Below are 17,115 nucleotides of genomic sequence, written 5' to 3'. Positions count from 1 at the left end.
CTCAAGGTCAGGGTCATACCGGCCTGGGCTACATGCTCAGAGAGCTCCTCTATGTCTCTTTTCATGTAGTCCAAGGAGGTACGTCTCAGGTCATTCACACCAGCATGGACAATGACTGAGTCATATTTGTACTTGCCTTGGAGTGACCTGAGTGCTTGTGTTATGTGGCGGATCGTAGCGCCGACAGGCAGCTCACCATGACCTTCTCCTTGTTCAGCCTGGTGAGCGGGACGTCAGTGTGCCTGATGATAGAGTCACCTATTACAAGTGTATCAGGTGTGTTGTTTAGCCTTAAGGGCTGTGACTGTTCGGCACACTGGCTTTGTGAGCTATGTGTTGCACGTGTTTTGTTTTGGGGTAGCGGTTGCTTGGGTGTCTGCTTTGGAGGTCTCTGCTGCTTAGGCAGATTTTTATTTATAGCCTCCGAGTATGTTTTTGTGTGTTTATGTGTTTGGTTTGCTGTCCTGGTAGGTCTATGTGAGACTGGAATTGTAGTGAGTGTGGTTTCCTTCTCCTCCTGACTGGTTACGCCAGTACTGAATTGAGAGAGCTTAGCCTCCAGTTTGGCTATATGGTTGCATCTCTCACATGTGTTGGAATTTGTTGGGAGGAGGAGAGGGTTGTCTGTGTACATGAGGCAGTTGTAACATTGCCTCAAGATTCCTAGATTCACCAGCTGGACCGGAGAGGAGATTGACAACTGACCTTTGGACATGCTAGAATAGTATTGGGAATTCCTTTATAATTAAAAACAAGGGCCAATGGGGAACAAGGTACTCAAGGGGAGTTTGTGAGGGTGTAGTGCTTTTAATTTTTTTAGTGCTGACTTATATAATTGCTTAAGTGAGCAAGTGCCAGGTAACTTAAATGCAATGTGTTACAGGTAAATTAAATGCAAAAACGACAAACAGTAACTTTCTTTCAAGTGAAACAAGTAAATAAGTACAATAAGCAATACAGATATCACTAGGAATCCACAGAAGCGCTGAAAAGCCGCATTTTAGGTGGAATTAGCTTTTCAGGGAAATAACAAGCAAACAAACAACAAGCATACAAACAAAGCTAGATTCAGCAGGCCTGGATCTAGTCTATGCTACAGCAAACAAGGTGTACCAATTACAGTAAGAAGCAGTTCAAATATGCAGGCACTATAAGCCTTTAACCAGAATTCCCAGCTCAGAAGGGCAGAGTCCAGCCTCTCCTCCCACAAGAGTGCAGACCACGAACCCTCTTAATGTAAAATAACTGGCCTGAAGCCCAAGTGCTTAAACCAGAACTAATACACTTTTAGAATAACAGACACTGAGCCCTCAATCAGCAGTTCCCAACTTAGAAGGATGTAAGCTACCTGTCCTGCCACCACAGTGCAGGCCACAAACCTTCCTAAAAAATTATCTGAAGAAGGATGAATAGCTGAAAGTGCTAATCGTTTAGAGCTATCTTTCATTGGAAGCCTTTTATGTTTTGTCTCTATTTTTAAAATAAACAAAGTTTTTAGCTGTGGTGGTTTACCAGGAAGTTTTATATATGCTAAGTTTCTAAATGTTGTGGCATATGTATAAAGCCCAGCTTGCAGAGTATCAATGCCATGATTACACTCCAAAATCTGAAAAAAAGTTAAACCTGTTATGTGCTTCTGTAGCACAAGACCTGACTGTGCAGCACTTTCAAAGGTGTGTAACAAATGTTACACACTCTCAAAGTGCTGTTACACTCAGGTATAAGATAAGGGGCGTTCCTTCACTTTCAATGGCTCCTGAACTAGGGCAGTAGTTAAAAACAGTCCATGATTTTTCCTTACTTGCTGTCTATGTGACAACACTTGTTAAGTGTTTTACTGGCTTTCAATGCCAGTAAAACAATTTGAATTTTTTTTTTGTTTTTGTAACAAGTAGTACACGGAGTAGATAAAACTCCAAGCACTACAAAGAGTTATGCTCAGCAGGTCTCAATGTGTCTTATGTGTTCTCGAGATGGATGCTGAGAATCACCTCTTGAGCTTCACTCTTGAGTTTACGTACGGCATACTGGGAAATTCACTTTATGGTAGTTATTGCAACACAGGCACTGATCTCAGACAGTTACTCTGCAGATAGTTACTCAGTAAAATTATGAGTAAACTAAAAGCAATGCAAGATTAGATATTAATTAATAGGAACATTAACACTGCCATGGCAATTGCTTATGTACTACCTTGAAACTTTGGACATGTGCATACTAATGAGTCACCTTTATATACATACTGTTCAGTTTTACATGTTGAAACTGTTCCTTTTCAGTAGCAGATATTCTAATAATAGCTTTTAACTTGCTAAAATATTATGTTAACTGATCTACTTTTTTTCATTTTTTTCAATGCATTGTCCGTGTGTGACTTTTCTTGAGCTATACATTCCCAAATGTTTACCTAAAACAGAAAGGTGTACTAATGCTCAGGTTATCATGAGATACTAAAGTAAATGTGGAGTGCAGCACACAAAACTCAAGACAGAAGTCTGAAGTAACTTTAGTGAGCAACACCCAAGTCAACAATTTAAAAGTCTGACATCTTCATTTTCACAAGAAAACTCACTAGGGAATCATATGGTTCTCGTGCTTCCTCTGTGAGTATACGCTTCCATCCATGTGTCATAAAATTATATCACTTAATCAGCAGTGCATACTGTACCACAGCAGTCTGCATGCCCACTGGTCATTTCTCCTAATGACATATGCAACAGCACGTATGGTCATTGGACATACTGTACCACAGCAGTCTGCATTCCCCAAGGCACATCTCCTAATGACATAAGCAGCAGCATGTATGGTTATGGGACATACTGTAACCCAACAGTCTGCATTCCTCAGAGTATGCCTCCTAAGGACATAAACAGCAGCACGTATGGTCATGGGACATACTGTACCCCAGCAGTCTGCATTCCTCAGAATATGTCTCCTAAGGACATAAACAGCAGCACGTATGGTCATGGGACATACTGTACCACAGCAGTCTGCATTCCTCAGAGTATGTCTCCTAAGGACATAAACAGCAGCATGTATGGTCATAGGACATACTATACCACAACAGTCTGCATGCCCCAAGGCACATCTCTTAATGACATAAGCTGCAGCATGTATGGTCATGGGACATACTGTACCACAGCAGTCTGCATTCCTCAGAGTATGTCTCCTAAGGACATAAACAGCAGCACGTATGGTCATGGGACATACGGTGCTACAGCAGTCTGCATTCCTCAGAGTATGTCTCCTAAGGACATAAACAGCAGCACGTATGGTTATGGGCATACTGTACCACAACAGTCTGCATGCTCCAAGTTACGTCTCTTAATGACATAAGCAGCAGCATGTATGGTCATGGGACATACTGTACCACAACAGTCTGCATGCCCCAAGGCACGTCTCCTAATGACATAAGCAGCAGCATGTATGGTCATGGGACATACTGTACCACAGCAGTCTGCATTCCTCAGAGTATGTCTCCTAAGGACATAAACAGCAGCACGTATGGTCATAGGACATATTGTATCACAGCAGTCTGCATGCCCCAAGGAACGTCTCCTAATGACATAAGCAGCAGCATGTATGGTCATGGGACATACTGTACCACAGCAGTCTGCATTCCCCAAGGCATATCTCATGACATAAGCAGCAGCATGTATGGTCATGGGACATACTGTACCACAGCAGTCTGCATGCCCCAAGGCATGTCTCCTAATGACATAAGCAGCAGCGTGTATGGTCATGGGGCATACTGTACCACAGCAGTCTGCATTCCTCAGAGTATGTCTCCTAAGGACATAAACAGCAGCATGTATGGTCATGGGACATACTGTACCACAGCAGTCTGCATTCCTCAGAATATGTCTCCTAAGGACATAAACAGCAGCACGTATAGTCATAGGACATACTGTATCACAGCAGTCTGCATGCCCCAAGGCACGTCTCCTAATGACATAAGTAGCAGCATGTATGGTCATGGGACACTGTACCACAGCAGTCTGCATTCCACAAGGCATGTCTCATGACATAAGCAGCAGCACGTATGGTCATGGGACATACTGTACCACAGCAGTCTGCATTCCTCAGAGTATGTCTCCTAAGGACATAAACAGCAGCACGTATGGTCATAGGACATATTGTATCACAGCAGTCTGCATGCCCCAAGGAACGTCTCCTAATGACATAAGCAGCAGCATGTATCGTCATGGGACATACTGTACCACAGCAGTCTGCATTCCCCAAGGCATGTCTCATGACATAAGCAGCAGCATGTATGGTCATGGGACATACTGTACCACAGCAGTCTGCATGCCCCAAGGCATGTCTCCTAATGACATAAGCAGCAGCGTGTATGGTCATGGGGCATACTGTACCACAGCAGTCTGCATTCCTCAGAGTATGTCTCCTAAGGACATAAACAGCAGCATGTATGGTCATGGGACATACTGTACCACAGCAGTCTGCATTCCTCAGAATATGTCTCCTAAGGACATAAACAGCAGCACGATAGTCATAGGACATACTGTATCACAGCAGTCTGCATGCCCCAAGGCACGTCTCCTAATGACATAAGCAGCAGCATGTATGGTCATGGGACACTGTACCACAGCAGTCTGCATTCCACAAGGCATGTCTCATGACATAAGCAGCAGCACGTATGGTCATGGGACATACTGTACCACAGCAGTCTGCATGCCCCAAGGCACGTCTCCCAATGACATAAGCATACCGTAGTCTCGACATATACATTTATAGAATCACAGTTTTTTCTCAAGGAATTTACACTCAAGTGCAATGATGGTATCATGTGGGGTGGTGCAGGGACTTGACTGTGTGATATGGCAAATCCTGGTGCCAGATAGACAATTGACAGTCACCCCCTCTTTGTACAGCCTGGTGAGTGGTGTAACAGTGTGTTTTATTAACCAGTCATCGATGACAAAATAGTGGATTGTATGGAGATCTGCCTTTTGAGATTTTGAACTGAGTCAGTGAAACTCCTAGATGTGTTTTAAGGTGAGTGCTGCCGGTGATGCGTGTTTGTGACATTGCTAAGGGTACTTACTTCTTGAATTACCTTTGGAGGCTTCTGTGGTTTAAATAGGTTACTTTTACGAGAATATGTGGGTTCATCCATTTCGTCTGAGCTGTGTGTGATTTGTTTAGTCTGGAGTTATGCAGTACTGACAACATGTTTGTTATTTGTAGAGGCTTCATGTGACAGCTTTGTTTCCATTAACATTATATAACTACATCTCTCACATGCTGTCTTACTTTGTTTAAGTAGCAGGTGGTTGTCAGTAAATAAAGACAATGTTTTACTGCACATGGCTAAAAGTAGCATTCCAAGCACCAATATTTGCTTTATGCTTGCCTACACTTGCTTCAGATGTAGTCATGTCCTTTAAAACTCCTTTAAACATCTCTTTAATCTTCAAATTGTCTTTAATTTCCAAAAACTCTGCAGACTCACATATAGTTGCCATTTTCTTCTAGGTTCCAGTGGAACACTGTATCATATTAAGAACACTGTAACTCTTGAACCAGATCACACCCACAGCCAGCCTTAGACCAAACAACCAACTCAACCTATTTGGTCCAAAAGGGCCACACTCCCACAAGGGGCCCTACACAAGGCTATGACAGTGTCATTATGCTTTATGTGGACCACAAGGCTTGCCTGAGAGAAGCTACAGCACAATGCAAGGAATAGGCATAACTGTAGTCTTGCTAAAACAGTATCTATATGTTTTTGTTTGTAGAGTGGACTACATTTCCAGCCATGCACTGCACTGTATGCATTACTAGCACTACAGTTTCTAACCACCTGTGTGACTCAAAGTGTTAGCTGCTTATACTCCCATAGTAGTCATTTGCTGTTCCTGAGTGCTCAACATGGTTTACAACCCAAAACTAAGTTTAGATTGCCATTTGGTTTTGCATATCATTCCAGTTTATTTTATTTATTTATTTATTTATTGCATTTGCTGACCAGGAAGGTCCACTGGGCCAAAGAGAGGCCATTTTCAGTGGAGGCCCTGGGAGAAAAGCTCCACAGAGATAAAACAATATAATGCTTACAGTGTGATAGAAGTCAAGATAACAGACATATCAGATAAAACTGCTAAAGCATACAATATATTCAATGTAATAAAAACACTTGGATCAAATATGACAGATTAAACTGCCTTAGCTTCAGGCCACAGTGCAGTATGGTCAGTTTGATAATAATCCATACAACAGTTATTCCAGATTAGACTGATAGTCCCAATAGTAGTTGGCACTGAGATAGTGTCAATAGTGTTGTCAAATATCAAGAGGCATAGAGAGGGTTTAATTGTTCAGGAGAAGGTAACATTGAAGGTACTGGAGGTGGAGGGGGGAAGGAGGGAAAGGTGTGAGGAGAGGAGGGAAAGGTGGGAGAAGAGGAACAGTTACCATCACAGAAGATACTACAACTGAATTTAATCTGAAAGTTGACTGGACTGTATTGTCAGCACACCCCAATGGGCAAGTCACACAGGCTCCTACAGTTCAAAGCCTGTCCATTCCCCTATAGCTGTACCACTAGTGACACCTAACAATGCCCAGATATCATGTAGTGGATGCCATATGTTTGCTCGATCACCACAGTGGGTGCCAATGCACATACAATGCACTATGCCATCCAATGGACACTATGCCTTATGAATTGACAATGCACTTCCATATGGTACCCCAGCTAGCATGCCACTCTTGGAAGCTCTACCTCCATCATTGGAGAACACCCTGCAACTCCCAAGACATATGTGTGCTTAGCACAGGCACCAGCCTTGACCCTTCCACCCATTCTAGCATTTTGTCCCCTCACATTGAGCACTGATGAGCCTTGACCCTTCCACCTACTCTAGCATTTTGTCCCCTCACATTGAGCCCACCCAGTGGTACAAATGATGGCCGCACACTGCCTAACCCTCTGGCTAATGCAGACATAATAATGAATGATGCATGGTGTGGCTGGTCAATGCACTGTAATGCATAGCCTGGGAGTGTCATTGCATGTCCCAATTTTGTTCTGTGTTTGCCTTGTCATGGCCCCAAGTTGTAGAACAGACACTTCCTCTTTGATAGAGCCATGATGTATTGTGCCCCACCACCTCACATAAGGGGCTATTACTGCTGCTTGTTTCTCCAGCTTCTTATCTGGACCCACCCCACTACTGACACAGATATGTCTGCTAGTGCTACAGGCTCCCATTACTCTAGCTGTTTCCATTTCACTATGTTACTCTGCCTGGCACAAATCACAAATATTTTGTTGTATAGCCTTGGTGCATACTACAGTGTACCGCCAGATATATCCGGGAATTGAAAGTGGGCATTCAGCACTATGGAATCATATTTGATAATAGGTTCATAGGGGTGTGCTATGCTAATGGCCCTGGAGCCTTTACAGGCTTAGCCCACAGGAGTGCCCTGGCATCTGCCGCCCGACGTTGGTTCCCAGTGCCTCAATCAGGTACAGCCACTGTAGTGATCTCCGGGGTAAGTTTTCTGTTTCCCATCCACTTATCAGGATTGCTCTTGAAGACGGCCAATGAGGTGCTCTGCTTGACATGTATGGGAAGTCTATTCCAGAGCATGGGCAGTCTCTGGGTTATGAACCTGTCCCTTCAGCATGTTTTGTTGATTGTGGTAATGAGGTTGAGGTCTCTTGAGCATGTGGTGTGGAGGGATTGGGATTTCTTTATATGTAACATTTCTAACAGAGCTGGGTCAGACATGGCTTTGTGAGTGAAGCAAAGATCGCCTCTTGGTGGATGATGTGAGAGAGAGTGGCTGGAGTTTTTGCCTGTCCATGTGGGACATGTGTTTGAGGCCTGAGATCCTCTTTGTGAGATACTTTTGTGGCCTTTCCGGTTGTTGCATGTGTCTGGTGAGGTGCATGCCAAGTCGGGCATTGTACTCGATGATTGGCCTGGTGAGGGAGGGGTGGAAAGAGATGATTACCTCTTTCTTCCTGGATGCAAAACCCTTGGTAATGAGATGTGCCACATGGAAGGAATTTCTGACCGCGGTGGCAATGTGGTGGTCAGGGGAGGGGTTGCTGTCAGCCTGTGACTCCAGATCTCTTGTGACGCCTTCAGTGTTCAGTGGGCTCCCATCTATGTGGTAATTAGTGGGAACTGAGTTTTTCCCAAAGGGGATGACCGCACATTTTTTGGCATTGGGCTTGGGGCTGTGGTTTTGACACCAGTCATTGGTCTCGGTGGGACCTTTCTGTGGGATGTCTGCATCACTTGGGGAGTTTCTAATGGCTCCCAGCTTGCAGTCGTCTTTGAACTTGGCCAGCCAGAGTCCCTCTGTGTTGGCCTGGATGTCTGAGAAGTGGATGCCAAACAGGAGAGAACCCAAGACCGATCCCTGTGGGACTCCACTCGTGGCTGGTCAGCAGTCTGACTTGGAGTCTGCTGCTTTCACACTATGGGTTCTATTTGTGGGCCGGTTTGCAACCCACCTAGTGATGTAGGGGTTGATGTCTGGTTTGGAGAGTTCATCAATGATTCCTGAGTGGGGAATGGTGTCAAAGGCCTTGGCCAGATCGAGGTAGGCTGCATGAACTGCCTTGCCCTCATCTATAGCTCTGGTGACTGACTCAAAGAAGTCAACCAGGTTGAGTAGGCATGATCTACCTTTCGCAAAGCCAAATTGCGTGGGTTCTAGAGTTTGGAAATTCCTTATATTCTAGTTAATTGGGTCCATGATGATGTGCTCCATAGCCTTGCATATCAGACTCATCAGGTTAATGGGGCAGTGGTTCCCAGGGTCTGTACTTGCTCCTCCTTTGTGGAGAGGGATGACTGTGGCGGTGTGCCATTTGGTGGGGACAAGGCCTGGGGTGAGGCTGTGATTGAGCAGGGGACACAGATGTGGTGCTGGTTCGCTTTGTGGTTCATGTGGAACACATCCAGGGATGTTGTCGGGTCCCATGGAGGTTGTGTTCTTGGCCTTGGACAGTGCAGCCTTAACCTGTGCTGCGGTAATGCTGGGTGCCTGGCATTCCTCCGATATTGTGATTGGTCCTTTGGGGGGGGGGAGAGGGGTAAAGTTGGCATTGAATCTGTCAGCCAGTATGTTGGCAATACCTGTTGGCTCAGTATAGGAGGTGCCATTGTACAGTAACTCAGAGCAAACCTGGGTATTGCCATGGAGATTCTTGATAGAACTATAGAAGGATTTGTCATTGTTTTTAGTGTCTGCTGCAGTTCTGCCTTCATAGCTGGCTTTAGAGGATTTGATGAGGGATCTCAACTTTTTGTTCAGTGTCTTTTTGTTCAGTGTCTATAACAGCGTGGTGTTGTAACGCATTTCCAGCACTGTCTAGTAATTGCAGATTGGTGTCATCATCCATGTCTCCAAGAGATATCCAGCATCATTTGCATCACACAACTGTGGACACATTATGACTGGTCTACTTCCTATATTCAAAGGAACTGATCTTTCTGATCTGTGTGGTTGCCAGTGTTTGCACATACCAGCTGTATAACCCTGAAGAAGTCCTCCTGCACGAAACTCTGGTATACACTGTGCATGTGCCAGATGTGGGACTCGTGGAAACTACTTTTACGGTGCACAGTCACATTGCATATCATAATCTGTGGACTGTACCTGTACGTTGATGGAGTAGATGCCTTTTCAGTTGATATGCTTGACACCATGTTGAGTAGGTAGGGCCTTGATAGCAATGTGGGTAAGGTAAATGGAAGTGAGGACCCCAGGGAAATGGACTGTGTCACAGAATACCTACATAGTGGCGATTCTCTTCTCTGCTATCCATGGAAGCCAAATGCTCTCTTACATATAGCCATATCATGTCAAAGTATTGATGCAGGATTTGTGAAGTCACAGCCTGTGAAACCTCTGTTGTGTCCCCTGTAGGACACTGGAAATTCCCTGTATCAAGGATGACTGATGTTACACAAGCCTTCTAATCCACTGGGATATGTAGTTCATGCATCTCCTTGATCCCCTGTGAAGACTGCAAGACAGCACATGTCTTGTAGGTACCCTGTGACATCTCTGTTCACATGGTACATGTCATTGTCAAGGAGGTGATAGTATGTCAGCTGCTGGCAGAGTCTTTTGCAATTTAGAGGGTGGCAGCACACAACATTGGAGGCAGTGGATCCCAACACTGCCCTGGCACATGCTGACCTGCTATAGCAGATGCTGCTTCTAACATCTTAACACAAGAGATACACCTGTCCATTGAATAGTGAGTGTTTTTCAGGTAAGCTGATTACTGCAGCTTGTTGCACAGTTTTTATATATGTGATTTCTGCCACAATGTTTGATTTCATCATTTGCATATATGATGCTTCTCACTATCATGCTGGTACTAATTTAAATGTCATTATGCAGTTATTTGCATGTGATGGATACTGCTTTATGTTCCCACTTACATAGTTATACTACATGTGTCTCTGGCACACCTCCTTCTTGTGTCCCCCCACTCCCACACTGTTTCACTTAACAGGGTATGCTGTGTTTCTGAATACCCTCTACAATCCTTTGTATACATTCAATAAACATTTTAATAAATGCAACCTTACAACCCATAATATCACGATTAACTCTCAATCTGTCAACAGACCTGACTGGTTTCTTTAGTAGTTCAAGGGTTTATGGGTTCAAAGGTGCTTACTAGGCAATCGGTCTGCAGATTATTACAAACCTGACCAATAACCCATATTCAAAAGGTCCCTCTAGCCTCAAAGAGGGTAACATAAAATAGACTGATGGAGAATTTGAAGCTGACAGTCCAATTATCTAGGTTTACCTTGAATGTAGTAAAGGTAATACTCTGTTTGACATGTAGTGGAAGTTTTTTCCAGAGTTGGGGAATAAGGTGGGTATGAACCTATCATGCTAACAAATGTTATTTATGTGCTAATGAATGTTTATTTCCTTTAACCAGGTATCTGGGGGCTTTGCTCTGTGAATGAATGGGAAGTCAGAGGTGGACAGATTCTTTCCTGGCTCAAAGGGCCAGACACAGATCTACATACAGTAGTCTACAAGAGACTGACAGCCATGATTTTTGAGGCTACAAATCTTTTCATTTATGAATCTCTGAGTTTTTTTCAAGTCGAGTGATATGTTAAGGTAAACACATTCCAAAAGTGACATTATTCTCAATTATAAATCCAGTGGATCTGGAGGTCTTCCAAATCTGCAGTATTTAATTATGCTGTTCTATTAGTGTTTCATGATATCTGGCAGATTTATGAATAATTTAAGACTATTTATGGCCTAGGGTGTAATTGGAATGAGGTGTTTCAAATTAGGGTGGGTTGCAAAGGGAAATGGATTGGTAAGGACTTGAAAGGGAGAAAAGTTCAGGATAAAATATTTAGAGATACTAGTAGCACATTTAGTAGACTAAACTACCTAAGTTAATTATAATTACTTAACTTTTCAAGTTTCTACTTTGCCTTATAGGTATTTTTCCATGTTGAGTGGTGATGAGAAGAGTCAGTTTTATTCAAAATACTTTAGGATTCTCAACTTTCTCAGACATTTCATGTTGGACAAAGGATATAAATGGTTATTAAAAGTGCAAGTTTGTGAGGGGTATGCTTGGAACAACAAAGAAGCCAGGATAACTTAAAACTTATGTCTACAGAGACAAAGAGAAAGATGGTTGATGCCTAACTTTAGGCTGTATGCACTGGCTGCAAGGCCATCAGTTATTCTTGACGAGGTAGAGGGGAGAAGAAGTGAAAAGAGGAGTAGTGGGGAGTTTTGATAAATTGTGGAAAATTAAACATTTTCAGGTCTGGATTCATGGAGCAGTGATTGATTATTCTATTTGCATTAATGCCAATATTAGAATTCAGGATAAAAAATAGACTGAAAGTGGTGGAGTTATATGTATACCTCTCAGATAAGGGATTTTCTTGGCCCTCTTGATGCAGTGGAAGGGGAAATAGAATTTATGTCATGCATGCAGTCCCAAAAGGTTTACCATTTGCTGGAGAGTGATTAGCTTTTTTCATCAATTATCAAGTGTTATTAAGAATTACGTAATTGGTTTTGGAATTAGTTTATCACTCACTATCTGGGATACCACTTAAGGAGGATCTAAGAGAAGACTTTATAATTGCACAAACACTGAAAAGCAGTAGAATTTATTCTTTAAATGCAGATGCATGTGCCATATTCATGGAAAAGTTAAGACAATGTTGGAATACCACAGAGGGTGTGGATTTCTCTAGGAAAAATTGGTCAGATGTGTTGAAAATAATTTCTCATCTTAAGCTGCTCCCCTTGGTATGGGACCATTACATGTGATGATTACATAGGTAGTACAGAACACCTTGGCAGTTAACGTTAAGTTGACAACAGGAATATGGATATTGCTAGAGACATGGGGAATCATTAGCAGAGAATATACATATAATATGGGAGTGTTAAAAGGTTAGAGGTCCTTGGAATAGTATTATGGAATGGAAACTCATTTGTGACAAAAAGCTTCCAAAGAACTGGCCCTATCTTTTTCTTGGGATTTGTAAAGAATGTGATGGGCGGAAAGAACATGAGAAACTGAAAATTGTATTGATTTCAGACTGGATCAGAAAGGTTAGAACTAGTGGTGGAAATGTGATATAGAGTGGAGTGAGGATATTGTGGCAGGTAATAACTTGTGTACACATAGGGAAGTTGTAATGGCTCAGGACTGCAAGAGATCTAACTCAAAATCCAGACTCAAAATCCATCTTAAGCCCGTCATCCAATCCAAAGCCAACAGTACAATAGACACAGATCCCAATGGATCCTCCTAAAATTCAGCACCAAGAAAACAAACTCTTACTTATTTCAGCAGCTTATGTTCCTCCTCCTTCATCTCCTTCTAAATGTAAACCCTGATCTCTGAAATGGTCTTAGCTAATAACTTCAATAAGTAAGAACTACATGAACATCTGATTATCACGAGGGATTTCATCATTAACGAACGGTAACAAAATAAATAAACTTCTGAGGACCTTCTTTAATGACATTTAGCTAACAAGGACCTCTTGCAGCTAATCACCGAATAAACCCACTCAAAGCTGAATACCAACTACCATTCTACTCTTGACCTACTAATCACTGATGACCATAAACTGTGTGAAATATTTCCATTATTCCCTCAACTTCAGTGATCACTCATCAGTCATCCTTCAGATCAGCAATCTCTAAAATATCCACCCAAACTGATCTCCTTCAAACCACAGTCCACACAAAATATCACCAAGTTGAAAAGTCATCTGACAACCTTTAGCTGGTCTACTACACTGAACATCCAAGACCCAACTATAGCAACTACATCTGTAACCCGATACTTCTCCAACTCCAGGACAAATTGTTCTCCATGGTAAAACACCTTTGTAAAAGAGAACATACACCATGATGCACCAAAAATATTAAATCTCAACCTAAGGGAGTGAAGCCCGGCAGTCATGGAAACACAATCCAACCTTACAACAGGCTGTCAATTATAATTTCTTTGTGATATTTTACTGGAATTTCTGGATTCCTTCAAAACTAACATCAATGTGATCACTGAAAGGAAGATGGGTATTATTAGTTGTGTTAGGAAAAAACATAGTATGTGAAGCACAGGAACATAGGATCAATACTAGGCAAGTGATCACAGGGATCATACGATCCCATATACTAGGAACAATACTTGAAAATGATCACAAGAATCATAAGATCCCACATACAAGGAACAATACTAGGCAAATGATCACAGGGATCATATGATTCCATATGCTAAGAACAATACTGGGCAAATGATCACTAGCCATATACATCTTGAAGTAGACAGATTTAAAAGTTTTTGCCACCCTTTTTGAGCACTTATTAGTGCTCAGCTCCCAACTTGAGCATGGCCGTACATAACAAACCTGGTGTAAATTACTGTCTACCCATCCAGTTATCAAGACTAGCCATAAAAGGTAGCCAGGGGAACACTTTGTTTGACTTGTAGTGGTAACTTATTCCCTGGACTTGGAATATATTAGGAACTTACCTCTCCAGCAAGTCATGTTTATTGCTAGGCTTGTATAGGCCCTAGGGCTAATAGCCTAGTACCAACCTATGGACCTGTGCTTCTTTTGCTTCTCTTGCTGATGTGGAGTGCATGACTGGTTGTTAATGAATACAATTATAAAAATAACAGCCTTAGACAGTGTGAAAACAACGACAGTAAGCACTAACAGAAGGATGAGCAGAAACTGCATTGAGAGGTAACTTCTGATCACCAAGTTTCATGACAGAATGTGAAACGTTCAGTGGTATGATAGAGGAACATATGCTGCAATTATAGATAGGAGAAAAATAATCCCAGAAAAGGGCAAACATGAGGTGTGTGTATTTAATGGAGGGAGGCAATGGACAACAGAAAAATTATCCCAACTGACTAAAAGATGGAATAGCAATAACAAAAATGGTTTGAATCATAAAGATACACAGGCATACCATAGTTTCAGAGTCACACACAAAATGAGGGGGGGTCAAGTAGGACATTTAAAATAGAAATAGTTTGACTAGATTGGAGAAGTTTTGGCACAGGAGTACATTATGGAAAGCTGAACAAATTGTGTGGGGTTTGCAAGTTCTCTCTACATCCATGGGGCTTTCCTTAACACACTTTGGTCTCCTCCCACTGCCAAAACATACTCCTTAGTGGCTACTCTAAATTATCCCTAAAAGTCATCTGTATACTGTTGTCCTTGTTGTCCAAGCTATGGCTGGAAATGATCTGCATGCATTAATCATTTATCCAATTTAGAAAACAGGCAAATAAATTCCAAAAGCTGTTATTAGCAGGGTGGTGTGTGAGCAATGCCATTTCTACATGGAGGTCTGAGATTATTTTTATTATTGTTATTGAGTGCTCTAAGGAATTTCAACAATGTTGTTCTTGTGGATCTGTAACAAGGAAGAAGAATTAACAGGATAAGGGAAGCCAATAGTTTGATGTAAGGGTTGGGAGAAGGAAGGAAGAAAGAAAGTGATAATATGGGAGTATAATAGAGTTTAGAAGTTTTAATACTGTTTTTGGTTCCCCAGTTGTCCCGCCAACATCAAACCCATTCCCAATGATTCATTTGCCCAGCAGGTCCTGGCATCTGAGGACATTGGTCATGAGAGGTAAGAGTTGTAATGAGTCAAAACTTTATCAGGCTTACAATTTCAGAAGAGCTTACTTCAGAGCAGCATGGTCTACTTGGTGTTGTTTACAACATCGTCCAAAGATGGTCGTGTGTGTAAAATACTTAACTTACTACAGTAGTTTGATAAGAGTATTTCTGTTCAAGCATTTCTTTAATAAAATATATGCTAATATAATAAATGTTTTGTATTTAATACACAATAATAAAGATATATTGCTGCTAGATAATATGAAATTTTCTAGCAGTTGAAAAGGATTATGGGTGGATGGCAGACAGAGTCAGGTGGGGCCCCACTAAACAGTTCAAATTGGGCCTCACTCTTGCTATGGCTGGCCTAATCATATTCCCTAAAAGGTAGTATAAAGTGAACAAAAACAACACTTAAAAATGCTGTTTTACAAATCCAGTGCAACAATTAATAAAAATAGGGTTTGATTCAGTCACCTTTATTATGTCATAACAATAAAAGGACAAAGCCTCTGCCCCACTTTTACAAAGTTCCTTCAGTATTATTTCTAGATTAGTGCCTGTGCAGCTGTTCCCCATGCTTTGGTAGGAATACAGTTCAATACAAAACCTTTATTTAAATAACATTAGCACTTAAAAATCAATTAACATTAGCCACACAATTAAAACCAGAAAGAAACCACCAAAAAAATATTTTAACACAAATATACTTAAATCTCTGGGCATCTTTAGCAGGGGTGTAGTCAGAAATCTATATTTTGTACTCGGACCTCAGACTGCTATCTCCCACCACCCACTTATCGTTTAACAAAATGTACTCAGTCTCAGCCTTCAAAATGTTGCCCGATATACTTCAGAAAGGGTCAGGCTATTTTCAACTTCTGCCACTTATAACTTTAAAAAAGAATATTTTAGTATCACATAAGCTTATTTTGTAAATCATTATACAATACACACTTGATTAGACAGTTCTAAACATTCTGTGCTGTACGATGTTTAGAAAAAATGTACTGATCTGACTACAATGATTATGCCTAGCTATGCCCTTTATACCATTATAGCTAGTGCTCTCCATTTGGTAAAAACTTTGACTTCTTACTTATGGAAAATGGACAAAGCAAATTAGACAGGTTTCAAATTAATCAAAAACAAGAAATGTTCAGTAATGAGAGTGAATAGGAATGCATGGAAATGGAGCATCTTTATGAAACACACTTAAAAACTAAATATGTAACTACATCGGCAGTTAGTAAATTTCTGATTGCAACTGTTTAAAACTGAATTCTTTCTGTTACAAATTTTAATATGTAATAGTCTGTAATTCCAAACGTGACTCCTAACTAGTCAGACAGCTTTAGGCACCAGTGAACACTGTGGTCACTGGGGACCCTCGACTACAGCAAGTTATTTTATCTTGATATTTTATAACATATGTGTCAAACCAACAAAAGCTAGTACAGCAGTATTATATACTTAATAACCCAGGTGGCTAATAAGCTTATTTATATCTCCTTTAAAATTCAAAGATATTTCTGGTTAGAGTAACTGTTTTTGAAGTAACAGGCTTTACAATTCCATTAAATATTTTACCACTGACATAGTGTCTCTGGCTTAGTTAAACTCTGCTTGTGGACATTCTCTTCACTAAATCTAACAACATAGCTAGCTTTAGATACCTGTAATACCAGTGGCTGTGGGGGGCTTAATCATCCTTCACCAGACTGGATGACTTGAAGTGCCTAGGGGGCCTCCAAGTTGATATTTTCTGGGGGCTCCTAAAATGCTAACACCAGCCATGATTTCTTCATATTTATGCTCATGGGAGATTGGGTTTCTTTCATACATGTTCAAGGCCTAATACTATTGATGTGGGAAGGTGGGGGTTAAATCAGGGTCATGTCTCTCATTGGTCCCTGATTTTGATTCAAATTTTAGGTTTGTACTT

The sequence above is a fragment of the Protopterus annectens genome, chromosome 3.part1 (assembly GCF_019279795.1).
Source record: "Protopterus annectens isolate FY-2018-M chromosome 3.part1, PAN1.0, whole genome shotgun sequence".
In the NCBI taxonomy this organism is placed as follows: Eukaryota; Metazoa; Chordata; order Ceratodontiformes; family Protopteridae; genus Protopterus; species Protopterus annectens.
Note: the sequence above shows the minus strand (reverse complement) of the source record.